At 43.5% G+C, this 25,098-nt stretch overlaps 1 pseudogene across 1 annotated transcript; it reads left to right on the top strand.

Moving 5' to 3' along the window:
* The first annotated feature begins 1,926 nt into the window (after positions 1-1,926).
* LOC309552627 (E3 SUMO-protein ligase ZBED1-like) lies at positions 1,927-3,020 on the top strand (annotated as a pseudogene). Its single transcript has 2 exons — positions 1,927-2,373; positions 2,542-3,020. The product of its transcript is annotated as an E3 SUMO-protein ligase ZBED1-like (transcript).
* The last annotated feature ends 22,078 nt before the right edge of the window (positions 3,021-25,098 follow it).

The following is a 25,098-nucleotide window of genomic DNA, read 5'->3' as shown; positions in this document are numbered from 1 at the left end:
TGGATTAGTGCGGGAGCTTAATAAAAAGGCTCCGCCCCTCCTCTTCCGTCTCTTTGACCCGGGCCGAGGCGCAGCAAGAATATCCCCCGCGTGTATCGGCGTCCCACCTGCGGCCTTGAAGCCAAGAAGCCAGCCAGTCAAGCCAGTCCACAGACTCCACACACAGGAGCCCCAAGTGCGTCCCCATCGCAGCCAGCCAGCGCCGCCCGCCTCACCGTAGCCGCCCCAGGCCCAGCCGCCACGCCACTGCCAGTGACGCCAGCCACCCACCACTGAGCCCAGAGAGCAGCACAGCACCTGTCCTCCTCTGCAATGCAGTGCACAACAACAACCCACACAGTCACACAGCAGGTATGTAGTCCGAACAAATAATTGTATAATCATTCATGGGGGTCTCGAGTCTGTATCTCTGGGGGATGTCTGTGATGGGGGGGACAGGATACGGTCGGTTGGGGCCCGGGGGTACTGTTCTGTTGTGGCAGGCTGGCAGCCAGGGGGGCTCTCTCTGAGTGTCAGTGGGGGCCTGGGGGTCTCTGTCAGTGTGAGCTGTGGGGGTCTGGGCAAGGGGGGACTCACTCAGTGTTTGTCAGTGCTGTGGGGGATTGGGGAAGGTGTGGGACAGTGGGACATCCAGGTCTCTGTCAGTGTGTCAGGCTGTCAGCTGACAGTGGGACATCCAGTGTCACTGTCACAGGCAGGCAGCTGTGGGGTAAGGGGGGGGGGGTCTCAGTGGCTCTGGCTCAGTGCATGCAGAGGGAGTCTGACAGACAGACAGTCATATTTTATGAAAGATGTTGCTTGCTTGACTTGTTGCGGCTTAGTTTACAAGTGGTATTTTTTTTTTTTTTTTAAACACTGACAGAGTTTGGCAACTTACGTCATACGTCTCCGTCACATACGTGGTAGTATGGTAATGGCAGAAGGAGAAAAAGATCGAGAGATAAAAAATGCACCTAGCGTTTTAAGAGCAAACATCTGGGCACATTTCGGATTTTACGAACACACAGGGAAGCGTGAGTTGGACAAGACACACGCCGCGTGTAAAGCCTGTCACACAAAAATTAAATACCTAGGGAATACTACGAACTTGAGAAACCATGTTAACCGTTTTTACTCTGAGTTAGTAACACCTGTCGCCACCAGCAGTGCCCCACTGCCAAGGAAAGACTGCTAGACCCAGATCAGCCAAGAATTGATGCCATACTGTCAACTTATCCGCCCAACTCAGAAAAAGGGAAGAAACTAACCAAAGCTGTGGCAGCTTTCATCGCCAAGGACCTACGGCATTACTCAGTTGTGGACAACGCCGGGTTTCGCTACCTTTTGAAGATGCTAGAGCCACGTTATAAGATCCCATCACGCAGTCACTTTACAGAAAACGTTATACCTGCACTCTACCACGACACCAAAGCTCAGGTACTTGCGTCAATGAACCAAGCCAGTCGAGTCGCAATAACGTGTGATTCATGGACTTCAGTCACAACGGAGTCCTATGTTACAATAACAGCACATTACGTTACTAAGGACTGGCAGGTCTTGTCACATGTGTTGCAAACAAGAGCCATTTATGAGTCTCACACAGGTGCTCATCTGGCAGAGCTACTGTCTCATGTCGTGGAAGAATGGCAGCTGTCTGATAAATCTGTAGTGCTTGTGACCGACAATGCGGCGAACATGATAGTTGCAGCTCAAGTTGGTAAATTTCCTCATGTTAAATGTTTTGCCCATACACTCAATCTTGCATGTCAGCGGGCACTGAAAGGGGCCACGCTCTCCAGGTTTCTCGCCAGAGTGTGACGAATATCCACATTCTTCCATCGCAGCAGTAGAGCAAGCCACTGTCTAAAAGAGAAACAGAAATGTCTGGGCCTGAAGAATCATAAGCTAATAACTGATGTGCCAACAAGATGGAACAGCGCATATGACATGGTCGAGAGGTTCTTAGAACAACAACCTGCAGTTTGTGCCACCTTGCTGTCTCCAGAAGTCAGAAAAGGAGAGTCTGATCTCTGCACTCTCAATGAAACAGATGTGTCAAATGCAGAGGATGCTGTGAGTGCATTAAAGCCAATGAAGGATGCAACCTTGCTGATGTCAGAAGAACGCAACCCAACAGTGTCTCTCATTGCCCCTCTAAATGCACAACTGCTCCAGAGCATGACAGACACCATGGGAGACACACCCATGACCCATGAGATCAAGAATGCCATCAAAACAGATCTCCTGAAGAGGTACAGCAGTGAGGCAGAGAAGAAGATCCTTCATACAGCCTCTGCACTGGATCCTCGCTTTAAAGGACTGCCTTTTATTCTCACAGAGGAGGAGAGATCGGAGATATACAGAGGAGTGACTGAGGAGGCTGCATCTTTGGAGGTAATTAGAATTTCATCATGTTTCCTCCCAGACAGCTAGAAGCTCAGCTACATTGTGTTGTGTAATAACATGCCCTGATTCACTGATGCGGTGTGGGAAGTGGAACTGTATGGTATGGATTACCGTGCAGTTTCCCACACCTCATCAATGAATCACACTCTTAGTCAGTTTAGCTCTTCTTATACTATTACCTTTTGTTCAAACACACAGATTACATCTAATAGAAGGACAAATGTGGATGAAGTGCCTAGGGAAAAAGCAACTGTGGAAGAAGAAACACCCATTGAGGACAGCCATTCTCCTCCCAAAAAAAAGGCCACAACATCGCTGCTCATGACTTTGCTGGGGCAGTAGAACCTAAGACCCCCTATGCCAAGGCAGAAGACGAAATGGAAAAATATTGTAAAGCCCCACCTCTGCCTCTCACTGAGGACCCTTTGAAATGGTGGCGTGAGCATGAGGTCATATTTCCCCTCCTCTCTCAGCTGTCAAAGCAATACTTGTGTATCCCAGGTACAAGTGTATCTGCAGAGCGGGTTTTCTCTACTGCAGGAGATGTTATAACAGCGAAAAGAAGCAGTCTGAAACCTGAGCATGTGGATCATCTAGTGTTCTTACAGAAAAACCTACATGTTCCCAAATGCTAAGCACTGAAATAATTACTAATTCATGTTTTTAATGAATTAGTAAGTACTAATTCAGTCTGCCGCCAGTCACCAGTCAGTCACACCACCAGGTTTGTTTATAGCTTTATAGCACTGATGACTTGTTTTTGAAGATTGTCCTGTCCAATGTGTCCATTTCCAATCCATAATCCGTTCCGTTGCTTCACACTAAAAGTGTCTAGGCATTGTAGGCAAGTAGGCAGGGGTTCATTTAACCCTCAACCAAATAAATAATATTAAAGTGTATTTTCTTCTAGACAACTGACTGACACCAAGCCAGCCACGGTGCAGCATTATAGGAAGGAAAATCATTGAGAGAAATAACTTGTACATTTGAAGCTTAACCTCAAGTAAATCTCATCTTATTGGATCACAAATAAATACACCAATTGTGGATTCTTGTGTAATATACTATATTTGTGAGTTTGTGAATGTGACCCCCATAGGATTTCCTCAAGGTTAAGCTTCAGTTTACAATTTATTCTCTCAAGGATTTTCCTTCCTCTAATGGTGGCTTGTTGACTAGCTTGGCTTCAGTAACAGATGTAATCGACGTGGTAGAGTGCTGCTCAGTGCAGTGCAGGTAAAGTTTTCTTTCTGTAACGTGACTGACTGACTGTCGTGACAACTCAAGAGCTTATCGCAGCTCTAGCATTAACTCAACACACACACACAGTGTGTGTGTGTTGAGTTGATGCTGAGGCTGAGTATAAGCTTTTGAGTTGTCACGAGTCACGACACACACAAACACACTGTGTTTAGTTGACTGGCAATGGCAGGGGCAAACACAATCGCAGTGAACCTGGAAAAAAGTGTATTTTTTCCCAAAAAATTGCGTTTGTAAGACAGTTGCACAAATAAGTGTGCCATAAAGTATAGCAACAATCTCCATTTTATTCTCTAGGCTAGGGTCTCTGCTAAAAAGTTATATATATATGATGTTTGGGGGTTGTAAGTAATTTTATAGAAAAAAATACTGATTTCAACTTGTAAACAACAAGTGTCAGAAATAGGCCTGGTCCAGTGCCGCGGCGCCATCATCGGAAGTTCTGTCCTCCTGCTTGCCCCGCCGCCGAGCCTTTTTCTTATTTATTTTACCTGCATCAGGAAAAGAAAATTACCGTCAAGTAAGTATAAGATTTTCCGTTTTCCTGACACAAACATGACAGCATACACGTATGGAATGTAGCATGGGTGTACCGAAAAGTGTATGTATACATCAACTAGATATAGAGAAAACTACAGCTGCTTTATCTGATGGTTTGAATGATTGTTCTCAATGACTCCATATGAAGTTTTGAATTTTGATTCGTCATTCCATTTCCTCCCTAAATCTGCTTTTCGACTAAGAACAATGGATTGATGGCTCACTGTTGGAAAAAGATTTGGTAACATTTGCTTAAAGGTTTAAAGGACCATAGTGGGAATTAGAGGAGTTAAAGGAGTGAAAAGACATTTCCAATGACTTCTTTACTGCACAGGCCTCACCGATCCTGAGCCTCCTCTGCCCAAATTTGCAACAATTCCTGCAATAACACCTACTGGGCAATTTTGAGTGAAAGTAACTTTGCTGCTCCTAGGGAGGAGCAGACTTGGATTTAGGCGACCAAAGAAAGATGATTATGGATCTTTCAATCTCTTCTATAGCTCTTCTTAGGCTCTGTCACCAACGCTTTGTTCTGGGCCTAGGTGACTAACCTAAGGGATTAGTCCCAAATCTAGACATCACTGATTTTATCTTGAATAGCAGTCGATTCACTTTAGAAAGAGGTATATGCAGTCAGTGGGTTAAGCTATTGAAGTGAACTCCCAGCAGGCCACCCAACACTACCTAATGATAGAATAAACCTTAATTCCAAAATCCATATTGCTGTTCCTATGCCTCTGCAAAGGATATTGCATTATTCGCTGGCAGACTGGCACTTCCAGCTAGTCTGATGAAGATTCCTTGGCCAACTGCCCCTGAAGGAAAGCTGGGCTTTACAGAAAGGATCTTGCATCCCCTGCTAGCATGAGAAGACACATCTGGCCAATCTGATGAAAGCTCCTTGGCCTGCTGCTTTTGAGGCAGAGGTACCCTTTAAACAAACTTTGTTTAATTAGCTTAGTACCTGAGTGTTAGCGACTAGAGATCCACCCAGTCAGTTTGAACAATGTCAAAACATCTGCCTTTTTGTTTACTGCCGTCTGATATGCAACTTGGCATAGCATCTTGGTGGGCACGTCAGCTAACCATACTCTCCATGCTGCCCAGGATGGTCCCTTTGTGATTACCTTTAGTCTGCCCCTCCTGGCAGCACCTTGAATGTATAGGGGTTTTCTTGCGAGCCAGAGAGGACTTGTCACTGTTGAAAGAACAAGCTGCCTCTTTTCCTTTGGGGAGTCGTGCTGGTATTAAGGGCTGGAGAGTTTTACTATCCATACTGCCCGTGCACTATTTTTTTTTTAGGCTAGAGTATCTACCTGACTCTCACCTTAATGATCATGGCTGGTCTATGGATAAGCTCATACCTTAAGGATATAAGCTGCAGGTTTGTGGTCATAATAAATACCTGGAAGTACTGGCTAGGACATTAGCATTAATAAACTCTCAGTGGCCATCCACATACAGCTGCAAGGAAAAGTATGTGAACCCTTTGGAATGATATGGATTTCTGCACAAATTGGTCATAAAATGTGATCTGATTATCATCTAAGTCACAACAATAGACAATCACAGTCTGCTTAAACTAATAACACACAAAGAATGCAATGTTGCCATGTTTTTATTAAACACACTATGTGAAAATTCACAGTGCAGGTGGAAAAGTATGTGAACCCCTAGACTAATGACATCTCCAAGAGCTAACTGGAGTGAGATGTCAGCCAGCTGGAGTCCAATCAATGAGATGAGATTGGAGGTGTTGGTTACAGCTGCCCTGCCCTATTAAAAACACACACCAGTTCTGGGTTTGCTTTTCACTAGAAGCATTGCCTGATGTGAATGATGCCTTGCACAAAAGAACTCTCAGAAGACCTACAATTAAGAATTGTTGACTTGGATAAAGCTGGAAAGGGTTATAAAAGTATCTCCAAAAGCCTTGCTGTTCATCAGTCCATGGTAAGACAAACTGTCTATAAATGGAGAAAGTTCAGCACTGCTGCTACTCTCCCTAGGAGTGGCCGCCCTGTAAAGATGACTGCAAGAGCACAGTGCAGACTGTTTAATGAGGTGAAAAAGAATCCTAGAGTGTCAGCTAAAGACTTACAAAAGTCACTGGCAAATGCTACGTATTGTAGATCCCTGTTGGCGAATCTACAATACGTAAAACACTAAATAAGAATGGATTTCATGGGAGGATACCACAGAGGAAGCCACTGCTGTCCAAACAAAACCTTGCTGCATGTTTACAGTTTGCACAAGAGCACCTGGATGTTCCACAGCAGTACTGGCAAAATATTCTGTGGACAGATGAAACCAAAGTTGAGTTGTTTGGAAGAAACACACAACACTATGTGTGGCGAAAAAGAGGCACAGCACACCAACATCAAAACCTCATCCCAACTGTGAAGTATGGTGGTGGGTGCATCATGGTTTGGGGCTGCTTTGCTGCATCAGGGCCTGGACGGATTGCTATCATCGAAGGAAAAATGAATTCCCAAGTTTATCAAGACATTTTGCAGGAGAATTTAAGGCCATCTTTCTACCAGCTGAAGCTCAACAGAAGATGGGTGTTGCAACAGGACAATGACCCAAAGCATAGAAGTAAATCAACAGAATGGCTTAAACAGAAGAAAATACGCCTTCTGAAGTGGCCCAGTCAGAGTCCTGACCTCAACCCGATTAATATGCTGTGGCATGACCTCAAGAAAGTGATTCACACCAGACATCCCAAGAATATTGCTGAACTGAAACAGTTCTGTAAAGAGGAATGGTCAAGAATTACTCCTGACTGTTGTGCACGTCTGATCTGCAACTACAGGAAACGTTTGGTTGAAGTTATTGCTGCCAAAGGAGGTTCAACTAGTTATTAAATCCAAGGGTTCACATACTTTTTCCACCTGCACTGTGAATGTTTACATGGTGTGTTCAATAAAAACATGGCAACATTTCATTCTTTGTGTGTTTATTAGTTTAAGCAGACAGTGATTGTCTATTGTTGTGACTTAGATGATGATGATTGTAACGGACCGTTTCAGCAGACAAGGGGTTAAAATCCGTTTAGGCGATATGCCCCTTTCTGAGAGACAGGCACAGTTACTTGCAGGACATCAAACTCCCGAACTGGATACAAAATAGCACTCCAACCTGGAACCTCACGAATAGCTGCTAGCAGACGAACAGGAGAAGCATTCATCAGCTTACACTCCTAGCAATCAGTCTCCAGCAGCATACAGTGAATCCCCCCAAGAACGAGACAAAGCTCCGTGTGGAAGGTCAAGCAGTGGTATATTTATTGAGGGCTACCTGCCCCTGTATTTATGCAGGTCTCCCACCTGGTGGACACTCCCCTAGGGGACCAAATGGAAGACTGTGACACAGGCAGACATGTATCACATTACAGACTCACAGAAGCAAAACATCCCCACAATGCATCCTGGCTTCCTCCCTTAGTAGACAGCCAGGTGAGCTCATTAACATGTTTATTAATAGTCTCAGTTAATCAGTAGACATTCCTCGGGAGGGGGCTGCTGGAAACAAACCCCCCCCCCTCTCTCTGCAGCTAAAACTAGTTTCCACAGAGACCTCCATTAGCCGCATGGTTAGAGAAACACAAAAAGACACAAAAATGCATAACTCCCAATCTACTGAACAGAACCCCATATTCAACCCATCCCCAGATAGCCTGGATCTGAGCGCTCAACATATCCAAACAGCGCTCAGATGCCACAAACACAGTCACATCCCAAAGGGGTTTACGTTTAGCATGGGCTGATGAGAGGGTCCATAGTCATATTGCAGGAGGCGAGCAACCAGGCTTCTCCAACGCCCAGTGGCGAGATTGGTCTCGTCACAATGATCAGATCACATTTTATGACCAATTTGTGCAGAAATCCATATCATTCCAAAGGGTTCGCATACTTTTCCTTGCAGCTGTATCCATCTGCAGACATTAAAGCAGCAAATGGACCTATATGCTATTTTGATATAGGAATAGCCCCTCAGAAAAAGGGATTACCAATAGATGTGTAATAGACAAATTACTTAAGCCACTGTAAACTTAAGAAGAGCACTGAACTTCACTGCATAACAATCATTAAACACATAGCAGCCCTTAAAGCGGAGTTCCGGCCACAAAATCAACACTTCCTCCCTCGGCCGCGCGGCCCGCGCCGTCACTTCCGCTTTGCAATGATTCCTGGGAGCTGAACGCCATCGCTCCCAGAAATCAATGCGACAGCACTGGCCCCGCTCGTCATTTCTGGTGCGACGCCGCATTCCCTGCTAAACAGCTTCTGAGCATGCCCAGAAGCTGTGAAGGAATGCGGCGCCACACCGGAAGTGACGAGAGGGGCCGGTGCAGGTGCATTCTGGGAGAAGAAGACACGGAAGAGGACGCAGAAGAGGATCGCTGCCCACAACAGAGATGGCAACGCTGGAGAAGAAATTTTAAAAGTGAGTATTTATTGTAAAAGGTAAGTGCGAACCAGGACAGATCAGAGGCTAGCCATTGTGCAATGTACTAGCCCTGACTGTCCCGGGGGTATGTTCATTGAAATTTTTTTTTCTGTGGCCGGAACTCCGTTTTAACGTATAGCAGCCATCAATGTTTAGCAGCCAAAAGCAGGCATTAAATACATAGCAGCCATACATAGCATTAATACTGAAGCATTACTTTATCATAAGCAGCACAAGGAAGGGTTAATACATGTCAGACCAATAGCCCTGGCAGGATAACCTACACTAGGCCACTGGACTGTGAAGGTAAAAAAAAAAACAGTGAACCCAGACATTAGAGCATAAACAGTAATCCAAACCTGCAGAGCAAGGCATCGCTGATGTAGCAGGTTTTCCAGGCATTGGGCCTAATGTGGGTCTGCCATTGTTACCGATTACCTCCCCAGCCCATGTGAGCTGCGACCCTGGGTGTGAGAACTGAGACATTGACAGCTCCGGCATCTTGGTTTTGTGGTTTTATTGTAGACTAAGGGGATGGGAGAAGGGAATGAGTGGGATACTCCTTTAGGCTTAACTAGATACAATTTGGGACTTTATCTAGAAAATGTCTGTTAACGCTGCCTTGACGCCAGCCGACTCTAGCCAACGCTCACTGACGCTCAGAACACACTGTAATCTGACAGAAGTGCTGAATCCTCGACTCTAGGTCCAGAAGACTCAGGACTGTGGAGCATAGGACTACTGACACTGCTGCACTGCAAAGTCACTGGCCACCCTCTCCAGCCCCCTTTACACTTTTAGCTCTTCAGGGTCCACTAACTAGGTACCCCCTCTGTTACTTCAGGGTCCTCAACCTAGGTACCCCCTTTACAGCTAGCTGACACTGAATCCCAGAACCTCCTCCGGAGTAGTCTCCTCTAACTCTTCAGGCAGACCCCCAGGGGCAATCCTCAGTACTCACGACCTGTGTAGGCTTTCCTGGGACTGGACCTCTCTCTCTCTCTGCAGGTTCTCAGCACAACGGATCCCCTCAGCACTCTCTCAGCACTCTCTGGATTCTCAGGCGGCACTCTGAGACATCCGCCTTCCTCAGACAGGAGAAGAGACAGCCGCACTCTCCTTCCTGGGACTCTGCTCCCGCCAAAGACCCCAGGTCACGCGCTTCCCCCAAACTTATACCCACTCCCAGAATCCTTTGCAGCATAATCTGCCTTCTGAGGTAGTTACAAGCTTGAATGTGTCCCCTGATTGAGCTTCCTCCACTACCCTATGAGAAGTCTCTCACAGGAGCCAGTGGGGAGACTTCCCCTTCAGCAGGCACACCTGGAAACCATGACACCCTACTAAAAGAAATCATGGTCCTGCTGTTAGGCAGACAAGGCCCACTATACATTTACCTAGCACCTACCTGTAGAGTGCTACACCGAGTTATTAGGAAGGACTCAAATTTGCACAGCAAACACCTGTATATCAGGCCATGCATTAACAGTACTGCAGACAAAACAAAACCTGAGAGGCATTAATAAAACAAACAGAACTATAAACAGCAAATTAACTTACTTTGGCAGCCTGACATATTAACCGCATAATGATCATGAAAAAGCATGACAGCCTCTGCTTTAGCTTACCTACCTGTGCACCACACATTCCTGGCTCTAAGATGATGGGAGAGGCTCTATTCCTGAAAAGGTGGCCACCAATACATCCCCAGGCAGCCACCCCGGGCTCCCGGTCGCTACTAACGCGAGCCGGAAGTTATCCCAATGCCATCTTGCTGCTACCTGTCGACCACAAGTCTGCCGGGCACCATCCCCATAAACACATCCATCTGGAAAGGGTAGCCCGCAGTACAGCCACAGGAAGAAGACAAGGAGCAATCTCGGAAGGGGGCAAAAAAAAAAAAAAAAAAACACCTATAGCATCAGGCTGCAAGTTCATAGGACAGAGTGGTTTTCAGAGCCAAGCCTCATGTACAATTAGAAACATATGAACAGGTCAGAGCCTGTTACCTTATTAACTGTAAAGGTAACTGAAAGCTAATTACCACTGAAATAGCTTTGTTACTACCGGAGGTACGAATAATCAAATCATTTATAATAATTTACTTTTCAAAATATCAGCCACTGAAAGCCATTTACCGCAGGTAAAGCAAAACTGTCACTGGGTAAGATTGTGCCAACAAGCCAAGCCCATGCTATTATAACATAGGGTTGTACACTCCAGGGGTTTGAAGTAGGATCAACATTGTTCTGTTCAAAACAACTCAGTTGTAATTGTCAGAGCCATTTACCACAAGAAAGGGAAAACTATCACGTAGGGTTTCACCACATCACTTTGAAGTAAGATCCTGCCGAAGTGGCCAAAATTGGTGGTATGGGTGACCTTGTCAGCATCACCTAGCTCACCAAAATCTATTTTTTGGCCAAACAGGGTGCCTACTTTAGGTGTAGCCACTGTTTGGGTATTCTGACAGCTGAGGATGATGTAAGAATATATTAGCCAGCACTGCAGATTTGTCCATCTACGCTGTTTTATTTTTAATCCCCTTTTTTTTACAACACAATTACACATACAACACTTTACAACCACCAGTGTTGGGGTAGTTACTCAAAAAATGTAACTAGTTACTAATTACTAGTTACTTCTGTAAATTGTAATGAGATTACTTTACTAGTTACTGCATTTGAAAAGTAACTTCACTACTTATTACTTTACTTTCCTCTTTATTAATTGACCGTGTAGAAGAAGATACATGACACTCTTTCTGCATAGAGTTTATTGTATAAACACAGGCTTTGGGAAACACGAGAACAAAACCTGAAAAAACAGAATAAAACATAAAGTGCAACAAAAAGTCATAAACTTCATCCCTCTCTATTCTTCAAAATAACGATTTTATCGCACGGCTTGGGTAACGCAGGAAAGCGCGTTCCTATAGCGTAGTAAAGTAGTGTAGTTACCTCCTATAGCCTAGTAAAGTAGTGTAGTTACCAATATTAGTATTGTAACTAGTTACTTTACTTAGTTACCAAAAAAAGTAATGTAGTTACTGTAATCAGTTACTTTGTAACTAGTTACCCCCAACACTGACAACCACCAACCACCAACAATTACTGTTACGGTATTGATTGTCTACAGCTATCATAATAACTATATACCCCTAGTGCTTTAGGAACAATATATATGTACAGTGGGTACGGAAAGTATTCAGACCCCCTTAAATTTTTCACTCTTTGTTATATTGCAGCCATTTGCTAAAATCATTTAAGTTCATTCTTCTTCTTCATGAATGTACACATAGCACCCCATACTGACAGAAAACACAGAATTGTTGACATTGTTGCAGATTTATTAAAAAAGAAATACTGAAATATCACATGGTCCTAAGTATTCAGACCCTTTGCTCAGAATTTAGTAGAAGCCCCCTTTTGATCTAATACAGCCAGGAGTCTTTTTGGGAAAGATGCAACAAGTCTTTCACACCTGGATTTGGGGATCCTCTGCCATTCCTCCTTGCAGATCCTCTCCAGTTCTGTCAGGTTGGATGGTAAACGTTGGTGGACAGCCATTTTTAGGTCTCTCCAGAGATGCTCAATTGGGTTTAAGTCAGGGCTCTGGCTGGGCCATTCAAGAACAGTCACGGAGTTGTTGTGAAGCCACTCCTTCGTTATTTTAGCTGTGTGCTTAGGGTCATTGTCTTGTTGGAAGGTAAACCTTCGGCCCAGTCTGAGGTCCAGAGCACTCTGGAGAAGGTTTTTGTCCAGGATATCCCTGTACTTGGCCGCATTCATCGTTCCCTCAATTGCAACCAGTCGTCCTGTCCCTGCAGCTGAAAAACACCCCCACAGCATGATGCTGCCACCACCATGCTTCACTGTTGGGACTCCATTGGACAGGTGATGAGCAGTGCCTGGTTTTCTCCACACATACTGCTTAGAATTAAGGCCAAAAAGTTCTATTTTGGTCTCATCAGACCAGAGAATCTTATTTCTCACCATCTTGGAGTCCTTCAGGTGTTTTTTTAGCAAACTCCATGCGGGCTTTCATGTGTCTTACACTGAGGAAAGGCTTCCGTCGGGCCACTCTGCCATAAAGCCCCGACTGGTGGAGGGCTGCAGTGATGGTTGACTTTCTACAACTTTCTCCCATCTCCTGACTGCATCTCTGGAGCTCAGCCACAGTGATCTTTGGGTTCTTCTTTACCTCTCTCACCAAGGCTCTTCTCCCACGATAGCTCAGTTTGGCCAGACGGCCAGCTCTAGGAAGGGTTCCGGTCGTCCCAAACGTCTTCCATTTGAGGATTATGGAGGCCACTGTGCTCTTAGGAACCTTAAGTGCAGCAGAAATCTTTTTGTAACCTTGGCCAGATCTGTGCCTTGCCACAGTTCTGTCTCTGAGCTTTTCAGGCAGTTCCTTTGACCTCATGATTCTCATTTGCTCTGACATGCATTGTGATCTGGAAGGTCTTATATAGACAGGTGTGTGGCTTTACTAATCAAGTCCAATCAGTATAATCAAACACAGCTGGACTCAAATGAAGGTGTAGAACCATCTCAAGGATGATCAGACGAAATGGAAAGCACCTGAGTTAAATATATGAGTGTCACAGCAAAGGGTCTGAATACTTAGGACCATGTGATATTTCAGTTTTTCTTTTTTAATAAATCTGCAACAATGTCAACAATTCTGTGTTTTTCTGTCAGTATGGGGTGCTATGTGTACATTCATGAGGAAGAAGAATGAACTTAAATGATTTTAGCAAATGGCTGCAATATAACAAAGAGTGAAAAATTTAAGGGGGTCTGAATACTTTCCGTACCCATTGTATATATATATATATATATATATATATATATATACTCAAAGCAAAAAACAAAATCATATATAATAACTCACTACCATTTCCCCTAGGACCCTTTTAACACTATTGACCTAAATGAACATTTGCGCTTTATTCAAATATTAGTCACATAGTTACATAGTTAAATAGTTATTCAGGTTGAAAAAAAGACACATCTGGTTCAACCAACAAATATTACTAATATATACTGTATTTTATTTCTCTTGTAAAGTATGAAAATCCTTCAAAAGCTGACTATTATATATCCGTGGAATATACTCAAGGCCCCGTATCAGCCATTGATCAAATCCCTGTAATTTTAAAAATTCAGGGTAATTAAAGTTCTGGAATATTTGAGTATAATTAGTATACTCCTTCTATTCACAGTAAGATTTGATCTTATTACATATCCTATCTATCAAATCTAACGTAGGGTATTGCCTAGCTATTTTAAATTCACCAGCTTTCAAGCTATCCACCAACCTTTTACCTCTCAATACCCCTGATATTATTTTTCTAATAGGGTCAGTACTCAAATCCTTTTGTCAACCTGTTAAATGCTGAAGCTGTGCCAATAGGTAATAGAGGAAAGGGTTAGGGACCCCAAGCCCCCCCCCCCTCTCCTTGGCCTCTTTTAGTGTTTATAATTTAATCATTGGGCTATGCTTTTTCCATAGTAACATATGAAACACAGGCTCCAACCATTTAAAAATAGATATACAGTAGGAAGCCACACTGGTGCATTATGTAGCAAATGCAGCACACATATCATCTTTAAAAGGTTGACCCTCCCTACTACTGAAAAGGGTAGTTTGCACCAGCTTGTAGATTTCTGCTAACATATTGAGAGATGTCTCTATGAATAGTAATTCTTCGACCACCTTTATTTGGAAGGCAACTGGTGGCAAAGGTTCCCGGAGAGGGTCTAGCTGTAGGAGGGTACACTTACTCCAATTTATGGTAAAGCCTTCATACGATCCAAAGATGTTAACCTTTTGAGCTCTGGAAGGTTTATCCCCTTAATGACCAGGCCATTTTTTGCAATATGGCACTGCGTTACTTTAACTGACAATTGTGCGGCCGTGCGACGCTGAACTAAAAAAAATGGATGCCTTTTTTTCCCCACAAATAGAGTTTTCTTTTGGTGGTATTCTATCACCTCTGCGGTTTTTGTTTTTTGCGCTATAAACAAAAAAAAGACCAACAATATTGAAAAGAAAAACAACATTTTTTACTTCATGCGTTAAAACATACCCAATAAAAAAATTTTAAAAATCGAATTTATTCATAAATTTGGGCCAATATCTATTCTGCTACATGTTTTTGGTTAAAAATCCCAATAAGCGTATATTTGATTGGTTTGTGCAAAAGTTATACGTCTACAAACTATAGGGTATATCTATGGAATTTCTATTTTTTTCATTGTTTTTACTAGTGATGGCAGCAATCAGCGATTTTTAGCGGGACTGCAAAAATGCGGCAAAAAAAAAAGAAACTTTTTGGGGACCAGTGACACCAATACAGCGATCAGTGCTAAAAAATGCACTGTCACTGTACTAATGACACTGGCAGGGAAGGGGTACACATCAGGGGCGATCAAAGGGTTAAATGTGCTCATAGGGAGTGCTTTCTAACTGTGTGGGGGATGCCTTGAAACACAAAATCTCCATCTTCCCCTCCCACACAACAGCGGTCTGCCTTGTTTACATAGGAAGACTGCTGTTCTGACCCTCCTGAGAATGATCGAGGGGTGCTGGCGAACATCAGGTTTGCCGGACCCGCTGATTGGCTCCCTCTGTGTCCAATCACAGTGGTAGCGGGTTGCCGGCGGCGCGAGAGCGTGCGCCCTGGACCCAGTGCACAAAATCATATACAGGATGTGATCTGTGTGGGGCGGTCCAGAAGGGGTTAATAAGGGAAATCAGGCATTCTATAGATGTAGTTGTGTCACCCAAGAATAACAAGGCATCATCTGCATATAATGCCAATTTATCCACCGTCTCACCTCTCCCGAATCCCACTATTGCACCCATCCCCATATATAGCTGCAGCTAATGGTTCTAAAGCCAAAGGCAAATAACAGGGGGCATAGTGGGCATCTCTGTCTAGTGCCTCTATTTAACATAATCAATGTTGATAAGGTTTTATTAATTCTAAGGCGAACTGTAGGGATTTGATATAGCAATTTGACTCATCATCGACCCATAAATTCATCCTTAAAGTTAAATTTCTTTAAGACACACCATAAGTAGGACCACTCCATACTATTAAATGCCTTAGTGGCATCTAAGGATAATATAGCTATAGTTCTTTCCCTTCTTTCTTTCTTTTTTGTTCTCACTTCTGCATGACCTGCTTTACAAGATATTGTTACCACATAATCTACTATTAATTCCAATGCCAATGCAAAATTTTATAAGCATTCCCCGAATTATGTAGAGAGAACTGCAGGGATATCCCTGTCTTCAACGACACACCTGTCTCCTGTTTTGTCTAACTACCAATTACCTGTTCTATTATCAATCTCTTAAAAAAAAAAAATAGGACTTCACATTACAAGTTAAAGATAAAATTGTATGTGAACCCTAACACTGGCCATACATGGATTGAAATTTGGCTGGTTAAGCAGAGACCTGCTGAATTCCAATCCATGTAAGGGCACTGTAGTTGTACAGAATTCGATCTACTGATCGACTTCTGTACAACCACCCTGTCAGATTTTTCCCTGCTCAATTAGCACCACAGGCTATAGCCAGCAGAGCTGAAAAGTGGGTTCTTGTGGCGGGGAAATCTCCCCACTGTCAGAATACAATGACACAGTGGGGAGGATTACCCCATCCACCTAGGATGGGAGAATCAAGTCCGTTTTTTCCTGTTTAACCCACTGGTTGAACAAAAACAAAAAATGACTAATCTATGGGCTGCTTAAGTCTATTTTTCAGGATGGTTGGCATGATGCTGGATTGTATACAGATTTACTAAAACATTTTCTAGGAATCTGTTCCAAAGTTTCTTATCTGTAGATTCTGCTGTTACCAATATTTCTTTAGAGGACAATACTAAACTACAAATACCGGCAACACTGACAACCTGGAAACATAGCACATCTGGGTTGGAGACTGCGCTGGAATGACTCACTTGGTTGAGGGTCTGTAAATCAGTAATGGTGGGGGTGTGTTGGGAGAGCTCACTTCACGATGGATCTGGCCCGCCTTGGCGGAAAGGTGGCAGTGAGCCCTTTTGAGGAACTAGGGCTGCTACCCTTAGTTAAAAGCACCCGGTATCCAAAAATTGAGGTGAATAAGTAGACATTTTATTGAAAGTGGTAAAGCATGATATAACCAACACGTTTCGGGTGAACATAGAATCCCTCTTCTTCAAGGCTATCAAAGATAACAATGGAGAAGTATAGGTACATATATGTATATAGTATGATGTCCATATGGGAAAATAAAAGGGTAAATTGGTGCGCTTTGATTTATCTTATGCTCTCCTGGAATACCACCATTCACTCCTAGATGGTAATCGCCCAGATAGATGTGTTTCCGATGGATCGTTCTAGTGGTCAGCCATCCATGTGGGGGACAAAATAAAGAAGATCCAAAGTGCAATAACGTAAATGAAGGAATGTTTTATTAAAAGATTAAAATCCACTCACGTGATACTGGTGCTAAAGCGCACCAGTCTGTACAGACAATTATCCAAGAAGACACGAACACTTAGTTCAAATCTGCCACCTTTGCTGCATGGATAAAATGTATTACTGTGTTCACCGACAATTGCTAGGCTAGGCAATTGTCGGTGAACAGAGCGATACATTTTATCCATGCAGCAAAGGTGGCAGATTTGAACTAAGTGTTCGTGTCTTCTTGGATAATTGGCTGCTTATGCAGCTGAGGAGTGTGCTCTCCTTCAATGACCATACTTGTCCTGACATGCCACCGATGCAGAGCTATTCACTGGGAAGCTCAGTTGCTGCTGCTTCTCCTCCCCCCAGCTCTTATGCAGCTGAAAACAGAGGGAATGTAATCACTTATAAAAAAAGGGAAAACATTTATTTATATTTTTTTTTATATCTATACAAAATGTTTTGCATGTAATTTCTTATTTAAACTGAATGGGTTGTTTTACAAAGTGATTTAATGCATTTCATGCAGTAAGATAAAAAATGTCCCACCACTTGTTGTGTCCCTCTCACTAAACACTTGACTCCTCCACTGGTCCAGCGCTGTCTCATCTGCAGCAGTGCGGCTCACTCTTCCTTGTCTCACAGGAAGACCTGAGAGCAGCGGGAGCCCTAAACCACTAGAGGTCTAGTGGTGTCCATACCTCAACCCGTCATAGCTGATTTGACTGCAAAAGGGGCTGTTTTGGCAGCAAAAGGGGGAACTACTCAATATAGGGTGGGTGGTCATGAAGTTATGCCTGCTCAATGTATCTGAAAAGTAGTCAACGCACTAAAATATATTTTACGATATTTATCGCCTAAAGTAAATCTATGGTCACTTTCATTTTATAACATCAACATTGTAATAACAATATACACAATAGTTATTTTGTCAATTCAATATAAGCTTACTTGAAATATATTCTTTCAGGTTTTGATTTCTGCCTGTTTGCTGTCCATCTCTTTTCACTGAATTATTGTTTTCATTTGATTTCTAAGAACTACATATCCCATGGACATTTGCTGCTTTCAAACAATGATTTCTGTACTGTCTCCGCCTCCTGAAACTTCTCTTCTCAGCACCTCTGTAATTCAGAAGGAAGGCTGTGAAATGTGTGAAACAACATTGCCTAAGCACCGGGCATAGTGACTATGTGTACCAGAATTCAAGGAAGTACGGTAAAAGTGTAGGGATCTTCAAAAGTTTTCCTTTTTAACTATATGGACTTTTTATCATTATTAAGCACTACAAATTTATACTTTTTATGCTATATGATTATTTCAGGATCTGTTTGTGTAGCTGCTTTTTATACATTTTATATAATTTATTCAATCACCTGTAATAATTGATTGTTCGTTAAGTGGTGCATAGCGCAGCTGTCCTAAACTGTTTTATCTTCAAAAGTAAGTTTACAAACTTCAAGATTGTTCAGAATAATAGGAGTAGACTTGAAATAATTAAGATATAACATGGAAATGAAAATATGATTTTACATTTTTGACCATTGATATGCTTCAAAATTAGTGTTATTTTTTTTTTGCAATTTTTTTTCACAGGCTTTTCATAACACTGCACCAGAGGGAGAATTTCTATGAATGAAGACACACAAAAATATTTTGAAACTATGAAAACATTGTTAGAGTGCCTTTATTTAAAGAACTATTTGCCTTTAGCTCAATCTTACAAACTATTTACATTCCTGAGCTAAGAGCAAGACATTTCTACACCAACACATTGTTTTCTGTGAACTTATTAGTCAGTTCCCCTTATTGCTATTTTGTACATTCCTAATATATTGACTGCCTACACCAGTGTCTCTCAACCTTTTTCATTCAAGGCACCCTTTAAAGAGGAAGTAAACTCTTCAGTTTTTTTATTTGTTTTTTCTTCCCTGCAAAGTAAATGCATAATGTGCTAGTATGGATCGCATACTAGTACATTTTGTGACACTTACCTGCAAACGAAGCCCGCGTTGACCCTGCTGGTGGCCACATCTATCTTCGCCCCTCTTCCTTCTGGGTCTGAGGACTCCGGATATATTAGTGGCTGGTGCTGCGTGACGTAACTTTGTGACGCCACCAGTCACGGCACAGGGCTCTGAAGAAACGGCACGGGCGGCCGTTTCTTCAAAGCAGATGCGCCGATTACGTCATCGGCTGCATACAATGTAAATATCTCCTAAATGGTGCATAGGTAAAAGTTATAAAGGTGGGTTTACAACTACTTTAAAACTATGGGCTATCTCGAGGCACCCCATTTTAAAATGTATTCCAGTGTTTCTCTTCTTCCTCAGCTAACATGACCCCAGTGCTGACAGAGAGGGGCAGGGGAGGAGAAAAGAAGGATGTTGCGTAGGCACTCCATGTCCTGCTTATCAACTGATGACATCATTGGTTGTTAGGACGGTAATAGCTGGAAGGTTGTAATTAGGGCCGGCCTTTGGGGTGTGCGAGCTGTGCGGCCGCACAGGGCGCCTTGGGCAACAGGGGCGCCGTGTGGCCATCACAGCTCGCAGATGATCAGGCTGCACAGCGGGAGGTAAGCGGCCACCGCAGCCTGGACAGGGTTAACACAGGCCACGGCCGCCGCTTACCTCCCGCCGTGCGGCTGTGACTCAGTCTCCTACTGCTGCAGGGCTGAGCTGTGTATTACACACAGCTCAGCCACAGATCCACCGCTGCGCTGACAGATCCCTCCTCCTCTGTGCAGAGACGCCAGAGGAGAGATTGTCAGCTCCTCCTCCTCCCGCCCCTTCTCCTCCTGGGTCTGCCCGCCCACACTCCCCAGGGATGTGTGGGTGGGAGGTTTAAAGAAAAAAAGAAAAGCTGGAGACAGCGTGAACCTCCATAGTGAGGTAAGTAAGGTCTCTCCTGCAACAAATGTAAGGGGGGCTCTGTGTGTGGGGTCTCTGATGTAAGGGGGGGTCTCTGATGTAAGGGGGGCTTTGTGTGGGAGGGTCTCTGATGTAAGGGGGGGGCTCTGTGTGGGGTGGTCTCTAATGTAAGGGGGGGCTCTGTGTGGGGGGTCTCTGATGTAAGGGGGACTCTGTGTGGGGGGTCCCTGATGTAAAGGGGACTCTGTGTGGGGGTCTCTGATGTAAGGGGGACTCTGTGTGGAGGGTCTCTGATGTAAGAGGGGCTCTGTGTGGGGGGGGGTCAGGGGACTGACCGGGGAAGAACTGGCATTTTCGCCAATACCCAGCATGGCGCAGTGCCACGTGCAGGGTGCAATATTTTCTGGCGCCTATTGGCCTTTACAAAGACTGGAGCCCAGCTTACTGGTTGCTGGTTGATTGTCAGCCCCCCGTGTTCCTGTGCTCCTGTGTATACTGTTATATAGATTTTCTGTTACCGACCTGGCTTGCCTTTGGACCTGTCTTGTCTACACTCCTGGCTCTGACCCAGGCTTTTTCTATGGACTTCACTGCTGCCTGATTACCTGTGCATGATCTTGGCTTGTTTGTGACCCTGCAACCTGCCTCTGTTCCTGACTGACCTTTTGTGAATGACCCTTGGCCTGGCTCCTGACTCTGCTTTCTGCCTTGCTCTGCTGCCAAGACCCGTCTGCAACTCCTGAGAGACACCTGCCCTGAAGTCGATCCTGCTCTGTCCTGTCCTCACCAGGTGGTCATCATCTCAGCTCTTCAGGCTACCACAGTTGGCAGCACATGCTTCTTTGGGGGGCAGCACCTCCTGTCACCACCTTCAGGGATGCTCTGCACTCAGCCGCAAGAAAAACACTCTCTGCTCTTTGGCCTCTGACTAAGTATGTGGCAGGTTCTTATTCCCTACATGTTTATTTTACAATTTGAAACATTGAACTCCAGTCTTCACTGCTTTGACTAATCTTCCAGGAATCCCAAATAATATTCCATGTTACAGACACCTCTAGGAATAATAACCCATTTTGCACACCTTTGTCATCACCAAAAAGACATACCATACCAACCAAACCTTCAGCTGTTTCACTTAGAAACAGATTAAAATCAAGATAGGCTATGTCTTTAGCACCACCCTGGTTCAAAACATTTGTGATATATTAAAAAAAGCTCAATCAGATTAATCTGGCCTGATCTGCCCTGGGTCCACCAAGGTGTGAGTTTAAAGTGATTATTGATCCTTTTTCTTTTAATCAGTGATTCTATTAATTTACCTACAATAGATGTTAAATTACCTGGCCTGTAGTTGCCAGCTCTTTTTGTAGATAGGTACAATAATATCTGTCTGCCAGTCATAGAGAACTTGTATTAGAAAAGATTAAAAAGATCAGTTAATGGTCCAGCAACTATCCCTCAAAGTTCTCTTAGAGCTCCAGGACTCTCTCAACATAAGTTTTGTACCCAGTTTTCATTTTTGTGATCTCATGGTATTTTTTTTTTCTCTACCTAAAAAGGTATTTTCACTTCTTAATTGATTTAGCCATTTCCTTTGCTTTCTGTGCTTTGGCAGCACTGATGATGTGTTGGCCTCCCTTTGTCTGTTTTAGCACACTTCTCTATACGCTGCACTTTCTGCCATGCAACCTTCTTTAGTTAGTTGTTGGGCTGCCTGACTAAAAGGCCTGATAAAAAGCCCAATCGAAGGAGCTTGCACCAGGGCCATCTTACCGAAAGGACACGCTTGCCCGGGGGGCCCCACCTGCCCAGCCCCAGCCAAGCATTAGTTCTGATTCCCGTGTGCATGCCATCACCGAACTTAGCAGGTGGCAAGTGCCTTACAGCCCTGCGCCACATAGGCCGTGGAGGGGGAGCCCACAACTGCAGAATGCCTGTCCGACCCCACAGGAACAGGCACACACAGGACAGTCGAGTCTGACTCCCGTCTGTGTGTGTGTGTTCACCGAGCCCAGCCGCCGAACTTGGAAGCTGTCATTAGCCTGGCACTGCTGTACCAATAAATATAGCCTTATTGATAATTAGCATGTTTATTCTTGTGGGTGATTGTGTAGACGGGGCCCCAGTGCACTGCATTGCCCAGGGGCCTATAATGCTCTTAAGATGCCACTGGCTTGCACACAGCAAATGTTGATCATGTTAATTTTGAGATAGTGGCTTAGCGCTCTTATCCTTCAACAGGAAATACTGGTACTGGAAGGATCCTCAGGTAAGAAACATTAAAACAGATTCACAAAAATTTATTTATTTAGCAAAACTGTACACAGTGAGTAAAACTTGATCTCAAACATACTGAAAAGTAACTTATATCCATACAAGTGGAGTATCAGGTTTTTACAAATGTTGTTACCACAGACTAGTCTTCAACACTGTTAGATAGCATAGGCAAAGGACTTTTCTTTATGCTGTATAATGCTTTTCACATAACTATTCTTTAAGGGCATGATTTATGAAAAGACTTGTATGCTTGCCTCATGTTGTAAACTTTTAGAGGACAACTTTTTCTTACATCATGTTTGGTGCCTGCTGACCTAGAGATGGCATTATGAATGAGGCACTGCTGCAGGAACATTAACTGTGTTAAATTATGCTTGGTTCCCTTGACCTGGGGATAGCATCAGGGATGGAGCCCTGCTGCTGGAGGATATCACTGTGTTACATTATGCTTAACACTCATTGACCTGGTGATGGCATTTGGAATGGGGCAATGAATGAAGCACAATGAAGAACATCACTGTTACCACCATATCTGGAGCCTGCTGGCCTAAGGATGGAAATAGGAATTGGAGCCTGCTGGTGGGGAATGTCTGGGTATCACATCATGCTTGGTACCTATTTCCTTAGGATAGTAATGGTTTCTGAATTGACACACAGGCAAAGAATGTTTTCAAGTTAGCTACTTCTCGTCATAATTCTATTACAATTTCTGAAAATTTTCTATAACAATTCCCAGTGCAGTTTAACACATTTCAAGTTAAAGGAACTTTTATGTTGTAATAACTTGCAAAAAATGAAATAAATAAATAAATAAATAAATAAATAAATAAATAAATACATAGGCAATAGGAAATAAACAAAGCAATTAGGCTACAGTATTAAGAAATGAATCACAGCATTAATGTTTAATGTGAAAAATTTGTTTAATTTTTATTAGTTTTAAAGGAAAGCCAAGCTTTATCTCATTTATAAATAACTTTACAATACTTTGTACCAGAATCATAATTTTAGTTTTTTTTTTAAATGGGGCAAATATAGAATACAATTCATACATTTTATCAACAGTATATATTAACACTATTTTTTAAACATTCATCAAAGTAGAATCATAATTAATTTTTTTTTACAATAGAAAGCCTTGTTTGTCCTAGAAAAAAAAAACCAATGTATGTATTATTTTGTTATGTTAACTACTTGCTATTTGCCCATTACCCAATACATAAACAGATGGACAGCGCACTCCTGAGGGTGGGATGATGTTTTAAAAATGCTTTTCTTCGCCCTATAGCATGAGCATGAGCCCTGTACTGTGAGCTCACTGTCCATTGAACAGTGCAGTTCACAAACAGAGGGTACAGGGCCAATGGCATTTAGCTCTGAAATTTTAAAATTGCTCTGAACTTGTGAAATATTGATGGAACACTCCAGCAAAGATGGCCACCACCAGCATACGACTGATTATAATACCAGAAAATAGCTACCCACTGCAAGCAGAGAGACCAGAGAGACCAGAGAACCAGAAGTCCAGTTGCCCTTCTTCCCTTCTCCAGGACCCTTGGTCTCAAGGCTATAGTACTACCACCCCAATGCGGGTCACCCTCAGCTGATAAGGAAGAGGGCCTGTCAAATGATGTCACTGGTGTGTCAACATCACCTGGGGCCCTGGAGTTGTGGCACAGCATGGCCAGGGCAGGCAAGTTGCTTAATAGCGTTATAATTGATGGGTTCATCAGCAGTTACGTCAGTGGGACCCACAGGATGGGGAGCTGGATACTGCCATTTAGGGCATGTACCAATGCAAAAAACAGAGGAGAGCGTGTTTTCATTTAGTTTCAAAGGCAATGTTGTAAATACACAAATCCTTTAAAGAACATACTTAGAGAATGTATTAATACTGTACGTGGTATTAAACTGTATGATTTTCATGGACAGTGTTAGCAACAGCAATGCCTTTTTGGCTGTGGAACTGTTTTTTTTTTTTTCATTTACATTTAGTTTTCCTTACATACAGCAGCAACACCCCTATCTGATTGATTTCAGTTAAAAAAAAAAAATACTTTTTTGCAAGTAGCTTCAGTAGCAACAGCAACAGCTGTTTTTTTTTAAATCTGTAATAGACTAATAGACCTGGTTTGACTGGCAGATAGAAACTGACCAGTAGTTCCCCCAGGCAGTGCCTGTCTTGCCGCTGGCTAATTTCTATTAACCACTTGCCGCCAAATCACGTACCTGTACGTCATTCAGCTTCAAGTGGTTGTACTGGAGTGATGCCTGCATGGTAAGTTGTCCCCTGCTGCTGAAGGCATCACCCCAGTACCGTTTTTTAGAGCTGGCAGTCGACTCTCCGATGTGGCTAAGCAGCCTGCTGGTATTACAAGCAGCAGAAGGTGATATCCCCCCTCCCACCGCCTTCTGGTGCTCACCCAGCCTCTCCTGTCCCACCTGAGATCCAAGTGACCAGCCGGCATATCTGTCAGCCGGAGACCTGAAAAAAGCTGGACTCAGCTTTGTTTTGGGTCCCAGAAACAATAGATCTCCCCCACCAGCAGCAATAGACCTCCCCAGCAACAATAATTCCCCCCAGTCACAATAGATCCCCCAGCAGCCAGCATCAATAGACCCTCCAGCACAACTTGGCATAATATATATTTAGTGCTGGAGGTGCCAGGAACTGTGTTCCCCTGCGTTCCCAGTGCAAAAAAGCCCTGGTTTATGCATGCTAATTGCTGTTATTGGTATTTATGATGTGTCATTGAGTCTTGTTTTGTTCATTGTTGTGATCTTGTGTTGTCTTTATTGGGTTTATCTGTGTCACAACAATTTCCCTTTAGGATTAATAAAGT

The sequence above is a fragment of the Pelophylax lessonae genome (assembly GCF_965119305.1).
Source record: "Pelophylax lessonae genome assembly, chromosome: 4".
NCBI classification, from domain to species: Eukaryota; Metazoa; Chordata; class Amphibia; order Anura; family Ranidae; genus Pelophylax; species Pelophylax lessonae.
This window is presented reverse-complemented; position numbering and strand designations above follow the sequence as displayed.